The 15754-nt window shown below is 43.4% G+C and overlaps 1 non-coding gene across 1 annotated transcript; it reads left to right on the forward strand.

Annotated features, from left to right (window-relative positions):
• The first annotated feature begins 1722 nt into the window (after nucleotides 1–1722).
• Nucleotides 1723–1794, forward strand: trnag-ucc (transfer RNA glycine (anticodon UCC)). Its single transcript has one exon. It is a non-coding gene; the product is annotated as a tRNA-Gly (tRNA).
• The last annotated feature ends 13960 nt before the right edge of the window (nucleotides 1795–15754 follow it).

Raw genomic sequence — 15754 nt, forward strand, 5'->3', positions numbered from 1 at the left:
ATGAGCTAACCTTTCCCTTCTCTCGGCAGATGTTGCATGACCTTATCAGATTCCTCTGAATGGCCTGTGTTTATTTCAGAGAGAATTATAACTCCCTATTCCTGTTTCTGTGAGAGAAAACATTCTCCAAATCGATTCCTTTAATTCTATTTGTTCACAGAGAAAGGAGGCATTGTTCTGTCCAAATGCATTACATGCTCATGAGTGCATCAATATATTGTGATGATATTAAAAATAAAATATATTAAACATAATGAAATTCATGATGAAGACACGAGACCCAATTCGATCTCTAAGGGGCAGAAATTCGGCCGTGCGAGGTGAAATTGAGGACTGCAGATGCTGTAGATCAGTGTCAAGATTAGAGTAATGCAGGAAAAGCACAGCAGGTCAGGTCGCATCCGAGGAGCAGGAGAGTCGACATTTCGGGCAAAACACCATCTTCGGGAATGAGGATGGGAGTGTCCTTCGTGGACAGATAAAGGGGAGGAAGTGGGGCTGCGGAGAAGGGAGCGGAGAGCGCAATTGATGGATGGAGGTGGGTGTAAATGTGATTGGTCGGAGAGGACGGTGGAGCGGATAGGCGGGAAGGAAGATTGGCAGGTAGGACAGGCCATGAGGATGGTGCCGAGCTGGCAGGATGGAACTGGAATAAGGTGGTCGGAGGAGGAAATCAGGCAAATGGTAAAGGCCACATTGATGCCCTGGGGTTGGAGGTTCCTGAGGCGGAAGATCAGGCGTTCTTCCTCCAGGCACCGGGTGGTGAGTGAGTGGTGATAGAGAAGTTCCAGGTGCAGCATGTCCTCGGCAGATTCGGAGGGGGAATTCAATTCTCCATCCGCCATTTGTTGTTTTGTATGTTGCTCCTGACCCATCAAAACACAGATCTGTGTGAATGCGCAAACAACCTCTTTCTATACATTTCACTCAAAATAATGTCAATAACAGGACGGATTAAAACACAATGCAAACTGTGTTGAATGCTGGATGTAGGGAATCATGTTACTGTAGAGCCTTTACAGCACTGAGATCAGGCTTTCGGCCCATCATTCACAAACCAGTCTGCACTCCCTCTTGAAACCTCTCCAATTGCCCAGATCCCTGTCTGTTTGAAGACTGGGTGGAGTTTGTACATTCTCCCCGTGTCTGCGTGAGTTTCCTCCGGATGCTCCAGTTTCCTCGCACAGTCCAAAGATGCGCAGGTTCGGGTGGATTTGCAACGCTCAATAATCAATAGTGTCCAGGTGAGTGTTGGTTATATGGTTAGCCATGAGAAATGCGGGGTTACAGGAATAGCGTAGAGGGTGAGACTTGGTGTGATGCATGATGAGCCGAATAGTCTGGTTCTACACTGTAAGAATGTTATGATCCTATACTCCATCCCATCTATATCTGTGGATGAAGAGGACTATCACCTGATCAAATATCCCCTTCAATGGGTCAACGTTTGTTTTCTATCTGACAAAGAACTGCAGATGTTGCAGATCTGAGAGACAGCACAAAAATTGCTGGGAAACTCAGCAGGTCCGGCAGCATTTGTGGGGAGTGAACCTTTTGGATCCAGTGTTTGTTCTTAAGGGCTGAAGGCTTCTGATTCTGGTGTTTGCAGAGCTGTTGACGTTTGACAAGCAATTTCTTGTTTTGCTTTCAGCCCCAGTTCTGTTGGTGACGATCACGGCCTTGTTATGTGTGTTTGGGAAAAGGGACTGTTTAGCTGCTAGCGCGGTGCTGGTGTAGTGGTGAGCATAGCTGCCTTCCAAGCAGTTGACCCGGGTCCGATTCCCGGTCATCGCAGTGTTGTGGCTTTTCCTGTGGTTTTGAGCACCAACGTTGCATTCTGTGGCGAAATGGATTTGTCAGGTTGCTTTAGGGTTTTCATGGCGATGGTTCCTGTTAATTGTCGTGACAATCCGGGCAGCGTTGCTCGAAAGTTTTCCTCTCTGCTGCAAATTGCTTATTTGAATATTGTTCGCAACGTAAAGTTCGTTTTGTTTTGTTCGAAAAGTGAGAGATTGCTATCGTCAGAAACCTTAAATAATTACAGAAGTCGCTGGAAATTCGGAACAGATCCAACAGCTTCTATTGTGGACACGAAGAAGATTTAAATGCGTCAAATTTCTTCAAGGTTAAAATACATTCGCACCTCAAAACCATTTGGAAGCTTAAGAATAACAAACATTACATTATACCGTTTCCTCATCCGTTCAAGTTTCACAATATCATTCCAGTAGCAGGAAGACCAGATTTGTGTGGTTTATACAATGTTACTATATTCGAACATTGACTGTTTCGTAGTTAAATGATGTTTCATTTCGTTAAGTTTTCCACTAGAGTTGGGTTAGTCCACACTTTGTTTTTAGTTTGTGTTACAACGATAGTGAAAGTAAATTGTGTTACGGTTCAAGCCTGGAAGTTTCACCAATTGAATTGCATTGCCGTACATTTGCCTTCAGGAGAAAAGAAAAGGGGATCTAGACCATCTTCTTAATTAATAGGAGTTTGATCTGGTTCAACACCTCCTCAATTTTGGTCAATAAATGTTCCTACAGTCCGCATCAATGATTTTCACAGATTAGAGGAGGATGCACAGACACAGTTATTAATTGTTATTACCTCGGACATGAGACGTTTCGGAATGATATTTCTCAGACCATCGACTGTCTGCTCAGCCAAGGTTAAAGGCCTGGAATCCGGCAAAATTGGGAACAATGCAATTCCCAGGAGACTGAGAGGATACTAACAGAGCGGGAGGTGGAGAGTCGGGAACAGAACTACAGGGACAGTCCGCTCTGATCACTGACCCTTCACCGTCAGTATATCCAGTGCCAGGAATGACTGCCATTGGTAAGAATGACAAAATGATATTATGGAAAATAAAGAGCATGAAAGTAAGGTAAGGTTTAAAGCATGAAAGCAAGGGAAGGCTTAAAGCATGAACCCCACTGGCGATCTGTTGCAAGGGGTCTGTAGAATGCAGGATGAGATAAGAACAGTGAAATTCTCTCACACCAATTAGCAAAGAAAGGTTGACGCTGAAAGATCTCGATGGTGAGATTAGATTACAGTTAGTAAAGTTAGGCTTCCTGTTAAGTATCATTATGACTCGATTGGGAGCATAAATATTTGGGACATGACATTAAGTATCAAATTAATAGTTAATAGAGTCAGCCTGATTGAGATTATTGAAAATAAACAACTAATTATGATATTGGGAAAATATGAAGTAGGGTCTGGAATTAAAGACCATTGTTGCGAAAGCTGACATTAAATATCTAACCGTCACATGAGAATAACGTAAAGTGGAATGAACAATTAAACAGATGATGGGAACTAACATCACTGGTTTATTGTGTAGCGAGTGTGAGGTACTTTGATTAATATATTTAGACATGCTGATAAGCAAACAAAGCATGGAAAAAATTTATAAAAAACACATGGACAATGAAGTTCGAGAGCATTCGTGAATCTGCTTTCTCGGTGTCACGGTTTTTCGTTTGCAAATAACAGACCGACTTCTTGAAGAACACTCTACGTCTCCTGGTGATTCTCCAGACTTTTTCCACGACAAAACTCAGCAGGTCTGGCAGCATCCATGCAGAGAGAATCGTGGACAATATTTAACAACTTCATCAGGACGACACAGGTACTGCCAAACCAGATAGTTTTGTCAGCAATTTCTGATTTTGTTTCAAATTCCCAGAGTCCACAGTTCATTACATTAACCTTTAAACCATTGTAGAAAGTTCTTTGTGGTTCTTCAACGGAAATTTTCCGTTTGAGGAACATTTTCCTGCCTCATTAGAAACAAGAAACCCTGCAGCAGAGAAAACAGATGTTTTAACAACAACGATCGCTGTCGCCTTTGGAGGTCTTGAACCACCAGCCTTTCATTTAACGGTCTAATACGCTGAAACTTCCAACCTAAAATCTTGCCCGAACATCTAAAGCAGGCTGTGATGGACTTCAGTCTGTCCTTCCCAGACCGAGAAGTGTCCGCTTATCAGTTTTATTTTTCCAAAATAAAGTCTGGAACATTCATTGTGGAGGCATGGGAACAGTCTTATCCCATCCACGTCAGACACACCCCTGTCAATGAGCACCAGCTCTCCTCCAACTGGGGCCATGTCCCTTCAAGCCTCCCAGTCCTTTGTGTGGTACCGAGTTTTTTCATTGTCCCGGAGTCTAGATGAGATTTGTGTTTGTCCTGTAGAGGAACGAGAATTATTTCAATGTCTCAGATCAGTTCATGTCCCGAGAACATCAAAGTTAATGGTCTGTCCTCTTAAAGAAGGGGAGGCTGTCTTGACTGTCTCTGCTCATTCGGGCAGTTCACCCGTCTTCATTCTCCTTGGATTTCACTTCTCACAGTGTTTCTGAAGATTCACAATGTTGGAGACTGGGTTATATGGTTTGCCTCTTTTACATTCTTTCCACCTGCCAATTGATAATATTTTCCCAAAATCTCTTTAACACTCCTCTGCCTTGCACCATGTCCAGGGTCGAGATTTCCTGGCATTTGGTGAGATTCCCGAGGTTGTCTTTGGAGCCAAGAGAGTTAACTGAAGATGTTTTGCAGCTGTTTATCTTGATGGGGGAGGGAGCGGTGGGGATTGGCACATTGACGATCAGGAGGAAGTATTATCACTGAACAGGGTCAATGTCCAGAGGGCTGTGATTGAAGGAATGTAATGAAATGCAGCACTTGTACACAGTAAATTCACAGAATACTGCAGAAAACCGACGGATCTAGCGGTACTTGTGGAAAAAGAAACAGCGATAACATTTTGAGAGTGATATATTTGTGATCAAGCACTCGACTTTCTCGTGCACTAAACTGCCAGCGAAATTATAGCCAATGAAGCGTTTTTGAAGAAGATTCAGGTTTATTTGTTCATTCCAAATTCAAAAAAGGCAATGCTGCAAACACTCAGAGCTGGCACTTGACAGTGCAGACCGATCTTAAGGGATTTTTCTGCTCTGATATACACCTGGGATAATGTGGCACCAGAAGGCCTCCTCACAGGAGAAGGGGCCAATTATGTAAGACTTAGGTGTGGGGGATATTTCCTCTTTCAGAGGGTAGCAAATCTGTGAGGTTGTTTGCAACAGAGGGTTGTCAAGGCTGCATACATGCAAGGCTGAGAAAGACAGGCATTTGGTCACTTCGGGAATCTAGGGCCTCAGAGATGAGGCCGAAAGGGGAGTTTAGGATTAACCAAATCAGTCGTGATCTCATTGAAACTTGTCGCTGACTTGATGGGTTAAATTGCTTCCATCTGCTCTAATATCTTTGTTGTCATTTCGAAAATGTAAACCACAGTTGCACATTAAGAAAAGCAGAAAGTTTAGAAGAAATGATTACAGTCAAACTGAGTCAACATCATTTTTGAAAGGAAAAACACACGATGACAATCTGACAGATTTCTTTGGTAGCATTACCTGCAGACTTGGTGAAGGACAATGCTCAGTAAAGTTCATTTGAATTTTAGCAAGCAATCAATAAGGGGCTATATAAAAGTCTGTTGCACAATAAAGGAGTTCTCGGTGTTGGGTCATAAAGCAGCATTGTCTGTCCATTGTCTATTTAACAGAAATCACCGAATCAAGATTAATGAGCATTTTTCAAGTTGGAAAGATATATTTAGTGAAATCCAGACTGGTCACTCATCGGATTTAATGTTTTATCTGACCGAATGACTTGGAGGAAGTGGCAGAGTGAAATGCTGCGATACACAATAGGTGGGTGAGCATATTATGATAAGGATGTGGAATTTTGCAAACAGGTATCGATAGTATGAGTGAGTGGAGAAGTCTTGGCAAATGCAGTTTCATGTAGGGGCACTTTTATCTGTTAATAGATTCACAGCTCTCCATTCAATTTGCAATGTTGCAACCCCACACAAGAGCGCATTCGGTCGCTGTTGCAGATTTTGTTGATTCATTGTTACCACTGTTTTTGATCATGTATTGGTTTCTGAGTGAAAATTGTTTCCACTGTACCGGAGATGCCAGAGACACGTTTATCAGTTCAGCCGAATATACGATAAACAATGTCCCTTTCAGAACGTGAGGTTCCATTCCAACCATGCACCAACCAAAATATCCAGAGCCCTGGCATGCGAATGGCCACATGCCCGGGGGATTGACAGTGACGGCTCCATGTCAAATAGTGCTGAAACAAAAGTAACTGATTTCGAATGCTCTGAATGAAACCGAACGGAATTCTCCCTAAAATTTTCCCAATTCACTCAGAAAATGATGCTGTTGCGTGCACGTGGGTTTACATAATGAACAGTTTATTGTCAGTAACAGGGGTGGGGTGGGGCAGGATAGTGAGGTTTTCGTGTGGCTGAGATGTGATCTGGTCGAACGGGGAATTCAAACGCCCACAGAACAGAGAGCTGGTTGATCCAGGAACTCACTCCCATCTTCTGTTTCAGTACCAACAAAAGAAATTGAGGGAAAATCTCAGCAGGTCTGGTAGAATCTTGGATAAGAAAATAGAGTTAAGACTTCAAGACCAGTGACACTTCATTCTCCATGTCCATCTCCCTCTGCCTTTCACACCTTGCCTTTTTATTGAATATCTCCTGACTTCCAACTTTATACTCAGATCATCTTTTATTATTTCGTCTCCAAACATTTTTCCATCTCTAAACTTACATCAGAGGTGTTCCATCATTCACCTCACCCAGTTATGACCGGAGGACTTCGAACTGAAATAAAAACTCTGTTTCTATTTGCTTAGATTCCGGATGGCCAGGGACAAGAAGGCAACGTTGGACAGTTAGAGCGTTCAGCACATCCAGTCTGCCCGATCATTCGATCATGGCTGATATCTTTCCCAACCCAATTCTCGAGCCTTCTTTCTGTGACACTAAGCTTCCCTGAATTCTGGATCCAGTATATTTCCCAGAATGGGTCTGAATCCGCCCCAACTTTCTCCACATCTGCTGGCAGCTGTTACACCGCGTCTGTGTGTGATCAAACACAGTTTCAGTCCCACACAGCAAACCCGGTCTGTTCGGAGCAAAGCAATACCCGCTATGGGACAGATATATTGGTCTCTTGCCCCAATTGTTTTTCTGCGAGGGACTAGTTAGCTCCTTCACCACTCACGGCAAGGACTGGTGCTTCAAAATGTGGTGAGTATGAAAATAGGCACAAACATTTGGACAGGTTAGGTCAAGGGTTATTCTAAACATCAGTGGAGTCCCTGCTTCAGAGTCTGAGTTTGAATCGCACAGACCTGGATCCAATTCGCACTCAGGAAATAAAGATTTATTTCTCTTCTTTTGGTTTATCTGAATGAAAACTATTTCCTGCTTCCACACAGAGCACAGACGCGGATCTGCCAGAATCAATCCAGTTATTGATTGCATCCAACTTGAAGGATAATTGCGGCAGATACACGAGAGACCTGTCACCGCAAATCGCCTCTAAGAATCTCGCCTTTCTCAGCTGAAACTATCTCACTGTTCCTTCAATGTCGTTTGTTTTAATTCTCGGAACTCCCTCCCTAGCGACATCATGGATGCATCTCTGTGCTGAGCACTTCCACGATTCTGTAAAGTAACTTACTATCGCAAGATCTGGAGTAATTATGGATGGGCAGTGAAGCTGATCCCAAAGAGTGACGTGCATACTCCAGAAATTCGTTTCAAGCGGCTACAATTTCGAAGTGGAAACCCAAAGTAGTCGGGAACAAGTGAGAAGTTTCGAAGGGGGAGTCGGATAAACTGAAATTCAATGATGACTGGGAGACGTGAGGCAAGAAGTCAGTGAGGTGCTGTTGGTGCAAGGCTCAATGTCAGTGCTAATGGGTTAGTCCTTACTACCCACTGTTAACACCGACTCACACACCACTGCTGGTAAATTCACCACAATTACCCAGATCTTTTGGTATGAGATTCGCTCTGTGCATATACACGCGTTTTATCGGCCCCGAGAGGATGAACGCATCCTCTTTATCCTGTCAGATTACAGAGGTGAAGGCAATAGTTTGAAAGCAAAGCAAGAAGAGATTGCCCTTTCGGTGCATTTTCAGTGATGGAAGACCAGCTGTGAACTGTTCTTTTCTGCATAAGCGCAGGTTGATATATATTCTCATCGAGCAGCTTTATTACTGCAAGGAAGTCCGACTTACTGTGATCAAATAGTTAATTAAATGCACATATGGATTTGAAGAACACCGTATGTGGCTTTGTCAGTTAAAGCATCTGGTAATAACCAGGCGAGTATGGTGTCAAATGCTCTGAAATGTTCCGTACATTGAAAATGAATTACAGAAACTTATTGTAAAAGCCGTGTTGTTGATCCAATATCGGGAAAGTGACGGCTCAGCATGCTTCTTGTGTTTGAGCTCAGCCCGTTGTTATTTGGTGATACCAAGCCCTGCCGCCTGCTGTGGACCCATTAGTCAATGTTCTATTCTGCTGATCCAACGCCGAGATTCTGTACTCTGCTCAACAATGATCTCTCCATCGCTTCTACTTTTAGTCTCCAGCTGTCAGAGCTAGTCTTTTTTTTTGAATAATGAAGTGAGGCAGGAGACACTGCAGACTTGCCAGGAAATGTTGTGGTAATAACGCATTCATTGCGAGATGACAGCTCTCATTGTCTGCTGTCACCATTCATTAATTTTAGGCAAACTGCAATGACGTCATTGAAATCCTATAATTGGAGAGAAACTGCTTTTCTTCTGGTCGGTTAGGAATTCTAATTACAATTGTAAATGGTCATATTTTGAGTGAAGAAATGTCACCTGACCTCAGACCTAAGTGACAGAGATATTACCTGGAGACTGTGAGCCCAGTTCTACACACTCTGGCCGGGGAGGGGTGGGGGTGGGGCGGGTTGGGGGGGTAGGTGTAGAAAGCCACGAAACAGGAATACTCTCAAACTGTCGCCGAATTTCAGACTTTTCCAAGAGTAGGAATAGAAATTGAGGGATATTGAAAAACAGAGAGTGGGAGAATGTAGAAGAGAGTGAGATGGTAGAGAGAGACAAAGGGAAACAAATAGATAAGCATACGAAGGTAGACACTGAAAACAGAAGCTCTCCATTCAACGTTGTTGCTCATGGACAGAAAGGACAAGATAAAGGTAATGGGTAAGGCCAGACTTTCACCAACTCAGGAGAACAGCAACAGCATTACAGCCGATATGACATTTTTCATTTTACAGATGACGTATGTCAGGTAATGAGAGATTCTGATATGTATGCTGATTCGTGAATTGAAACTGGCAATTACCCAGGAATTAAAACAATAAAATGCACAAGTAACCTGATTCTGTCGATATAAAACATTAAATCTCTTTGTCTCCACAGGTGCTGTCAGGCCGGCTGAATTTGTTTGTCAATTCCAGTTCTGGATTCAGATTTCCAGGATTCGCACTTACTTGTTTTACGCCAATCTGAATCGTGTTTGTGACAAAACTCCATCAATTGTCAGCACCATACAACATTCACTGCTTTGGGAAGGCTGTCAACAAGATAACCCGTCCGAGGAAATCTCCCATTGCCACAGCAGTAAGAGTACTGAATCCTTATCACTAGATTTCAGGGAAATTGAAATATGGCGCTGCATGTTTCCTTAATTAATCCCTTTTATTTTTTCATTCGTGATCATTTTAGCTGCACATCAATTTCGTTCTTTCTTCCATTTCTTTCAGCGTGGAAAAGGCCTTTCCGCCTATCTGCAGTGCGGAAGACCGGATATTCATCTACTCTAGTCCCAGTTTCCAGCACGAGGCACTTAATCTTGCATGTTCTGATGTTTCCAGGGTAAATTTCAATGAGATACTCCCTGTGCTTTAAAGGACACAATCATAGGACTGAACTTTGACGTGGTCACACTGTATGGTAATCCCCCTGAGGAAATCATCCTCATTTTCATCCACACAGGTGGACAGACAGACAAATCCCCCGAGAGCAGGAGAGATGTCAGGATGAGACCAGTTTAACGTGCTTCTCGTCCGCCAGTTTCTCCGATCACCTCACCGCAGCATGTCAAAGATTTCTGCAGCACAGAAAATGCACTTCAGCTGAACAAGTTTGCACCAGTCGAACACAAGTCCCTGACTGTTCTCGTCTCATTTTCCACCAGTTGGCTAACAGCTTCAAACGCAGTTGGTGATAGAAGTGTACATCTCAATGCGTCTCAAATTTCTCTAGAAATTTCTGCTTGCTGCACCCTGACAAGCAGTGGGTTGCAGATTCCCACCATACCCAATTTTCCCGTTTTTGTTTTTAAGTTGACTCTTCCAGTCGAAGTCAGGGAGCAATTTCCCTTCGCAATTATTGGCATTTCTCTATCGCCATCAGTAGGATTCGAGACTGCATGATTAAAGCCATATGAATTTCAATTCCATTGCCTGAACCACTCATCCAGGACGACAGGACGACACTGTGCAATTCACTTTCCAGGTCTCTTTCCTAGTAGAGCTGAGGAAGAGTAAATCATTATTGGGTTTGTTTGAATCCAATCATTTCACAGCTTCCAAACGTGTAAAATTTCGGTGCGTGGTGAGGCTGGCTGCATCATCCTGATGGATGAAATGGGCATTCAGTTAAAATAAAAACAGAACTTGCAAGAGAACCTCAGCAGGTCTAGCAGCATTTCTGGAGAGACATTAAGAGGCAGTGTTTCAGAACGTCATCAGCGCTGTGTTTTCTCCCACAGGTACTCCCAAATTGGCTTGTTTCTGCAGCAGTTTCTTTTTGGCTTCAGATACCCACAAGTCACAGTTCTTGACATTAATTTTGACAGCAATGCGGAAATGTCATCGTGATTAGTCACACGATAGTGTTTCCATTTGGAGAATACCTGTTGACCTCATTAGAAACCGAAAAGGTGCAGCAAAGCAAACAGGTGTATTAAGGACAGCAATCGCTGTCGCCCTGGTGGCTCTTGAATCAACTATCTTTCATTCAGCAGATGAATGCGCTGACACATGCAAACCAGCACATCGCACGATCCTCCAAAGTAGGCGGTTACTGAATCTCAATTTCAGTCTGCCTTCCCAGAATGACAACTGTCCTCTATCAGATGTACTTTTCCAAAATAAAGCCTGGGACGATCAATATGGAGACATAGTAACAGTCTGATCCCACTCACTGCAGGCATACCCATGTCACTGGGAAGCGTCTCGCCCACAACCGGGACAGTCTGGGTTCCAGCCTCTCAATTTTTGTCTGGCCCGAGCTTTTTCAATGTCCTGGAGTCCTCATATACAAAAACGTGAAATCTTTCAATGTCTCAGTTCAGTTCGTGTCCCGAGAACATCAGAGTTAATGTCCCGTCCCCTTAAAGAGGGGGAAGCTGTCTTGACTGTTTCTGCTCAGCCTGACAGTTCACCCTTGCTGATTCCCCTCCGATTCCACTTCCCAAAAAGTTTCTGAAGATCCACAAAGCTGGAGACTGGTTTCCATATTTTGCCTCCTGAGCATTGTTCCGCTCTCAAATGTCAATATTTCCCCAAAATCTCTTCACTATCCTCTGTCTTGCACCATGCCCGGGGATGAGAATTCCCTTTATGAGGAGAGAGTCCAGAGGCTGGTCAGTTTCACTTTGGAGCGAAGAAGGTGAACCAGAGATTTCCTGCGGCTGTTTATAATGATGTGGGAGGAAGCGGTGGGGATGGGCGCTTTGACGAACAGGAAGAAAACTTGCCACCGTCCAGGGTCAGTATATAAAGGACTGTGATTAACGGAATCGAATGGAAAGTTGCACTTTTGAACAGTTCATTGAGAGAATACTGCAGAAAGTCGATGCGTCCAGCAGTATCCTTGGAAAGAGAAACGATCAAGGTTTTGATAGTGGCACAGTTCTGATTAAGAACTCGAGGTTACAAAATCAAATCGAACAACTGGCATGGTTTGTTGAGATTGTTCTTTTTTTTCAAGTTTGAGCGCGAAATCTCCTTTCGGTATCATTGAAAACGTAGCCGGCAGAATTCGAAACTGCGTGAAGTCCCAATGGATTTCTAACCCATCACCTTTCCCACTTGGACCCGACTACACATTTAACTCCTGTGCTTAGTACATGTCATGAAATGAATGTTTCCAACCTGAAATACCAGTATTTGGCTTGCCCTGTCCACAGCCTGACCCAAGTATTCGCTGTAGCCCTCTCTTGGTTCAGAACGGAGTAGGATGCTGGGACATCCAGTTGAATTACAATGCGTTGATGAGAGATAATTGTGGCTCAGCAGTTAGCACTGCTGCCTCGCATTACCATGGTCCCAGGTTTGCTTCCAACGTCGGGCCACTGTCTGTGTGCTGTTTGCACATTCTCCCCCTATCTGCCTGGGTTTCCTTTCACAGTCCAAACGTGTTCGTCAGGTGAATTTGTCGTGATAAATTGCCCATAGTGTTTGGTGCATTACTCACAGGGAAATGAGTCTGGGTGCGTTAATTTTCAGAGGGTCAGTGTGAACTAGTAGGGCCCAGTGCCACACTGGAGGGAATTTAATCCATTAAAGTGGATGGGATGGATCCATTTTCATGTGCAGAGTGATTAATAAACATAACAGTGGATCGAAAAAATAAAAACGTTGTTGTATTGGTCCAGTGCTTTCATCGCCAGCTGAGTCACTGAGGGTTACCTCAGATTACAACAGGATCTGGGCCAGATGGATCAATGGGCTGAGAACTGGCAGCAGGAATTTAATTGAGTTAAATGCGAGGTGCTGTATTTTGGGAAAGCAAATCTTAGCAGGACTTATGCCATTAATGGTAAGATCCTATAGAGTGTCGTAAACAAGGAGACCTTCGAATGCAGGTTCGTAGCTCCTTGAAAGTGGAGTCGCAGGAAGGTAGAATAGTGAACAAGGCGTCTGGTATGCTTTCCTTTATTGGTCAGAGTCCTGAGTACAGGATTTGGGAGGTCATGTTGCGGCTATAAAGGACATTGTTTAAGCCAATGTTGGAATATTGCGTGCAATTTTGTTCATCTTCCTATTGGAAAGATGTTGTGAACATTGAAAGGGTTCAGAATAGATTTACAAGGATGTTACCAGGGTTGGAGGATCTGAGCTGCAGGGAGAGGCTGATCAGGCTGGGGCTATTTTCCATGCTGCGTCGGAGGCTGAGGGGTGACCTTCTCGAGGTTTACACAATTATGAGGGGCATGGATAGGATTAAGAGACAAAGTCTTTTTCCTGGGGTCGGGGAGTCCAGAACTAGAGGGCATAGGTTTAGGGTTAGAGGTGAAAGATATAAACGAGCCCTATGGAGCAATGTTTTCACGCAGAGGGTGGTACGTGTATGGAATGAGCTGCCAGAGGATGTGGTGGAGGCCGGTACAATTTCAACATTTAAGAGGCATTTTGATGGGCAAATGAATGGGAAGGGTTTGGAGGGATGTGGGCCGGGAGTTGGCAGGTGTGACTAGATTGGATTGGGATATCTGGTCGGCATGGACGGGTTGGACTGAAGTGTCTGTTTCCATGCCGTGCATCTCGATGACTCTATGATTCTCTGTGATCTTGAAGAAGATTCGCTTTTGGCAAATCTAATGTGCAATTCATATCTGTTTGTGTCATCTGATGTCTAGATATGAAAATGTTTCAAATACTCACAGCTGGCTCTGCATAGTTAAGACCGATCTTCCGGTGTTTATCCTGCTCTGATTTACACCTGGGAAGATGTGGGGCCAGTGGGCCTTATCACAGCGGATGGGGTCAAACATGTAAGACTGACGTGAGGAAAATATTCTCTCTTTCAGAGGATAGCAAGTCTGTGGAAATGCACCCAACAAATGTCTGTCAAGAATGGGTACATTCAAGGCTGAGATAGACAGTCATTTAGTCAGCCCGCAATCAAGGGCCACGGAGATAAGGCTGAAAAGTAGAGTTGAGGATTATACAAAGAAGCCGACATATCATTGAAAGCTGTCGCTGACCTGATGGACTAAATTGCTTCTATCTGCTCTAATGTCTTTGCTGTCATTTGGAAAATGCTAGACACCATTTAAGATGAGTAAAAACACAACGTTAAGATGAGATGTTTGCACTCAAGCTGAGCCAACATTATTTATTGAAAGGAAAATCACACTTGCCAATTTGCCAGATTGTTTTGCTAACATGACCAGCGGAGCTGATCAAGGGAGCTGTTCGGTATAGTCCTTTCCAATTTCTGTCAAATACTCAATTAGGAGCCATATAATAGATCATTGCACACTGAGAGATATCACGGTGTTGGGTAATAAATCAGCATTAACTGTCCACTGTCTACTCACAAGAATTAACCGAATTGATATCATTGAACAGTTTTCAAGTTGAAAACATATAATTAGTGAAATACAGAATGGTCAGTCATCGGACTTCAATGATTTATCTGTCTTAATGATTTGAAGGAAGTGGCAGAGTGAAATATGTCCAGTTCTGCTGCCGATACGCAATCAGTAAGCGGGCTTATTTTGATGAGGACGTGCAAATCTGCAAAAAGATATCGATAGGATGAGTGAGTGGAGAAATCTTGCAGTTTCATGTTGTGAGTGTGAGGTCATGCACTTTGTTAGGAATAATCAAAAGACAGCTTATATTAATATGGAAAGAAACCCAATAAAAGTGTAGTTCAGATGGTTTCCAAGAAAAGACGGAAACTAAGTCGCCTGTAAAGTAATCGGTGACCAAGATATGGCTTGTCTTGATCTATGGGCCATACATATTTTATTGATTATTGTTCTCCAAACATTCTTTACAATAGAACCGTGAGTGGGAGAGGGGAAATTAAGATCACTCATGATTACTGCCATCTTTTAGCACTCACACACAGTACTTTTTCTTGTACGACTTATTTCTCACTCTGGTTACTGCGAGTGGGCTTGTCAACTACACCTGCTATTGACTTCTTTTCTCACTGTTCCTTATCTCGACCCAAAACACATTTTACATCCTTATTTCCTGAATCAAGGCAATCTCTACACATTGCATAAATATCACTAAAATCTCGGCATTTCGCAATCCTCTGAATTTCATCTTCCAATATTAATTGATTCTTTACTGTGTTGTAATTGAACTTGATAAGAGAAAGACAAAAAAGACATTGGTGGACCTGGGCTTCACACGCGCGTTATTGAAGTTAAAACGCAGATTACTGCCCACAATACGATCATAGAAGCACTCACTTAATCTTCAGGAAGCACAGTATAAGTACAGTGTTGTAGGGCATGTCAAGAGCAGCACCAGAAACACAACAGAAATACTGTTCTGGGCTACTATTTTGTATGTATTTCTCAATGAGCAATAGACTTTTACATGTGTTCCATCGGGAGGTACATCACAAAAGGAAGTAACCAGTGCTGCAGACGGTCATATAACCCCAGTTCCAACTCCCGGGGTCAGAGATACTCAGTGTCCTACATATCGATATGAGGAACAGCTGTCCGTGGCATTTACGGGCTTGATGAACTTTATGAATGCACCTCGCACGTTGTCAGCCATTTTCTCCTATATATTGTTTCGTGCAGTCCCTTGGTGGAATCTCGTCAAATACTTTGTCCTGCACTTGATGGGTATTGAGTGTTGTGTTATCAAACCCCAACAATTGGAAGCGGAAACTATTGATTGAAACTAATTCAACTCATAACACTCACAGGACCGCAGCGTTTCACAGGAGCTTCAGCAGCGCTGAGAATGTCATCGAGAAAGGGGAGGAAAAGGCTGGAAACCTTCTTCACAGCTCCGCTGAAAATTCCAACAACAACTCCGAGGACCGGAGCTTCACATCTTTTTGCTCCAAACCTCC

Source organism: Chiloscyllium plagiosum, unplaced genomic scaffold (assembly GCF_037043375.1).
Source record: "Chiloscyllium plagiosum isolate Xiang-an unplaced genomic scaffold, Cpla_swu_hap1 HiC_scaffold_33, whole genome shotgun sequence".
In the NCBI taxonomy this organism is placed as follows: domain Eukaryota; kingdom Metazoa; phylum Chordata; class Chondrichthyes; order Orectolobiformes; family Hemiscylliidae; genus Chiloscyllium; species Chiloscyllium plagiosum.